This window comes from Camellia sinensis, chromosome 1, assembly GCF_055761805.1.
Source record: "Camellia sinensis isolate YWXY chromosome 1, ASM5576180v1, whole genome shotgun sequence".
Classification (NCBI taxonomy): Eukaryota; Viridiplantae; Streptophyta; class Magnoliopsida; order Ericales; family Theaceae; genus Camellia; species Camellia sinensis.
This window is the reverse complement of record NC_138961.1, coordinates 90,404,224-90,408,451: the sequence shown is the minus strand read 5'-3', so window position 1 is coordinate 90,408,451 and position 4,228 is coordinate 90,404,224.

Below are 4,228 nucleotides of genomic sequence, written 5' to 3'. Positions count from 1 at the left end.
TTGAAAACGTTATGTGTTCTTAACCCGATTATTAGCCTAGAATTACTATGTTATGCGCACAGTACAAAAGTATAGACTAGATTGCCTAATTTGGGAATAAGCATTGCATATCCGTTTGTTTTGGAAAAATGTTTTGGAATTTACTACTCGCAAGTAGGCTGAAACACGGATTTCAATGAGCTATTCCAACTCAGACAATCCAACCTTCACCCATAGGCATTCAAGCAGTTATATCACATAAGCAGCTAGCCTTATGGTAATCATGCTATCATGTGAACATTCACACTCATGCGAGATGCTAAAGCATAAATACTTACATTGTACTCCGTGCCAAAACAAAGAACTCGTTAGCAATCAATGCATGATCCAAGTCCATGTTTAAATGCCTAATGCAACGCATACGGAATGTCACTAGAGTAGGCTCGGCTAGTCTACGAATGGCATGTGAAAATGCACAGGTAGCATGTATTCAAGTTAGATTTGAAATACCAATGCTGTTAGCATGATGCGCCGAGCCTGGTGCATGCAATACTGATGAATGATGCACGCATGCATAGCATAAGGTATGCTAAATTAAATATGACCTATTACTAACCATCAAAGCAGGCAAGTAAAAGGGAGAAAGTAGTAGGGGTTGGAAGACATGCACACACTCACCCACACTCATTACAAATTCGCCCTCGCTCGGAGGGACCAAAAGAATAATACAATTCCAATAATGAATTAACTATCCTAGCTAATTAATTATTACAGACCAACTAAATTAATTAAACAAATTAATTAATTTAAGAAAGCAAGAAAAAGGGCCTCGGGAAGAGGGCTCAATGCACGCGTGCTCGGGTCTTGCTCGGAAGTCCACTGCCATGCGTAGGCTGCCTTTGTTTTCCCTGCTCTGCCCCTCTGAAAACTGTCAAGGTCTCAGAATTGCTTCCCTGGACATTGGGAGAAACCATCGGCTGAGGAGAATGGCCACCGGCTGAGGAGATGAGATCATCGGCTGTTGATGAAGCTATCGGCCACGGATTTATGGTCGGTGGGCACTGAACACTGCCGGTCGGCCAAGAATGTCTGCAGAACCTGCAATTGACAGCAGCAGAGGGCAAAGCACAACATGGCAATGCATTTCAAGCAATGTATGCACCGACCATATCCCATATCATGTTTATGACTCAAAGCGACGTGGTCCTTGGTTCTCGAACCATCAAACACGCATTTCAATGCGTGATAGCCCAAGAAACCAAGTTGTGCATTTTTCATTTCAAATGTAATGCAATGCACATAGTCAAACCAAGGGTGCTTCTACCTCTATCATGACTCACTTCAAGAGGTGAAGCAATGCATGCACAATGCAATGCAACCTAGGCATGCGAGCTGAGGATACAACATGGCAATGCAATGTTTACATGCAAGTATGCAAGCAACCATGCGAGGTGACCGTGAAAACAAGCAAAGGGATGGACTTAAACCTGATTAGGCAATTCTCAAACAAGCCTAAATCAGTGGCCAAAGTGCTCGAACATGGAGGCCAACACACGCACACACATGCACATGTTAAAGGGCTAATACTTAAGCACAAAAGGGCAACTCTCAAGCACACTTGAAAGAGGCATAACATGGACAATTAGCATGTAAATTAAGCTTTGAAAATCATCCAAGAACATGGTGCCAAACCAACCCAAACAATGCAATCAAGGTATGCAAGCAAAGTCCAAGATTCAAAGCAAGCTAAAGGGGTATTGAACCACACTTAACAAGACCAAACATGGCATGAATTCAATGACCCAAAACAGAGTTTTAGCACATAAAACAAAGCCTAAAAGATTACTTAGATGGCATCTAAATGACTTGAATTCAAAAGCATGCACAACGACCAAAACATGGAGCATGCAACACAAGCCTTTGACACATCAAAGGGACCATGAAATGCAAGCATGCAAGCATACTAAGTGGACTGAAATGACATGCAAAATGGTCCCAACCCACTAAATCAAAGCAAGTAATGCATGCTATACACTCACACCCTTAAGGCCAACAAGCCAAAATGCAAAGGGGCTATACAATGCATGCCAAAGTCGACCCAAACAACTAAGGACAGACCTTAATCATGGCAAAATAAACATGAAAGCTTCACAAAGCCAAGTCTAAAACATGCTAGAACAACGGTTTTCAACCTAAGGCATGTTAAGGCAACAAAATGGCATTACAAGGCATGTATGCTAAGCAAGCGTGGTGTACCAAAACCAACTTCAAACAATGCTATTTCATGGCAAAATAAACACAAATAACAACTAAGCCATTGTCAACAAGAGCCTAAGCTAGGTGCTCCCTCAAGAGGCGAAAATGGTCCTTTTCAAGGACAACAAGGAAAGGGGATGGCCCTCTGCTTCTTGGGACCTCAAGGCACCATCCTTACCACTGAAATCCCTCAAGATTTCAGTGGTGAGGAGGCCCAAACACCAAAGTCCCGGAGCTCACACAAAATAGCACAAAACAAGGGCCAAACAAGGCTTAAGAGGGGTCAAACAACCCCAAAGCTTAAAACACTCTTAACAAACTATTTAGAGGCCTTAAAAACAGAACTTTTGTGTATTATATGCAAAGCCAAAAATAGGGTCAAAAGGGGCTTGTTTCTTACCCTTGAAGTCCTCCTTCACAAATGATGATCTTGTTGCCTCCTTGAGCTCAAATCCAGTCAAGAACACCAAGAACAACCCTCTGGTCCCTCAACAACCAAGAGAAGGTGTAACACTATGTGTTTGTGTGCAATAGTATGGACAAACACACACTAGACACACACAAGAGAGAGATATAGAGATAGGAAATATGTATCAACCCTAACCCTAATCCAGAACTCCCTCTGAAATTTTTGTAACCCTAATGCCAAGAGAGGAAGCCTCTTCTTATAGGCAACTCCCTCTTGTAAGGCTTCCAAAACAAGCCATCCATGAGGGAAATCCCTCCATACACATGTATGGAGGGGAACAGAGTGGGTGCCAGCTATCACAGCTGGCACGAAATATCTACTAAAAGTAGATGAACAGTGATTGGCCATTCGAAATTGCCATTTTGGCAAAATAAATGGCCGACTGGCAACAAAGAGTGCCGACCGGCAATATACATTGCCGATGGCATAAAATCACTGGCCGGTGGCCTCAAGCCATGGCCGGTGATGTGTGGGGATGCCTCACAAGGCATTCCCTGCCCCTCCAAGGCAAAATACAAGTGTTTGGTGCAAAACCAGACACAACACGGTCGAGTCGAGAGATCTTGAGGCAAGGCGCGCAACCGATACCTCCGGGAACTCAAGACGAACACAAACAAGGGTAATCACCAAGTGTTCCAATGGTGACGTCCAAGTCTTGAGGACGGTCAAAAATGGGGTGTCTACAAAGACATGGGGTTGGAAGACATGTATCACACACAGGCACGCTTATTACAAAATTTTACCCTCTCGGCGGAGGGTCTGAATAATAAGCTAAGCTACACTAAGCTAAGCTACTTATTACAAGTAAACTAATTAACTAACTCTAGCTTATTAAGTATTACAATCCAAATTGAAACAAATAGCTATGCTAAGCTAATTGGAATATTACAAAACAAATCAAATGGCTAGTTTACACGAACTAATCATAAGTATTGAAATGCCCTCGCGGGCAAGGAAGGGATGCATGCTCGTTTGGCTTTGCTCGGAAATCCACTACCCTACCTCATGATGCCTCTGTTTTTACTCTTTTGGACTTCTAAAAATTGTGCCAACTTCCAAGATGCTTCTGATCCACCTTAGAAACAAGCTGAGGCATGGTCGGCCAAGAGGGATGGCCATCGGCCAAAGCTTATGGCCATCGGCCAATTCTGATAGTCGATTGACAGTTTTGGTGGCCGTTCGGCAGCTTTGATGGCCGGTCGGTCACTGCTTCCTGCAATTTCTCCTTTTGCCACAACAGAGCACAAACAGAGGCATGGCAGTGTATTTTCAAGGAAATGTGTGTGCAACCACACTCCTTATCATGTCTCAAGCTCAAAGGAGTGTAGTGCTCGGCTCTCAAGCCATCAATCACGCATCTCAATGCATGATGGCCAAAGAGTCGAGCTTGCACAATTTTGATGAATGCACAAGTAACACATTGGACTCGATAAACCTCTACCTTATCACACATGATCAAAGGTGTCGGTGACAAAGAAATGAGGCACATTTCGTCACTTCAAGTATGAAACGTCCCTCGTTTCT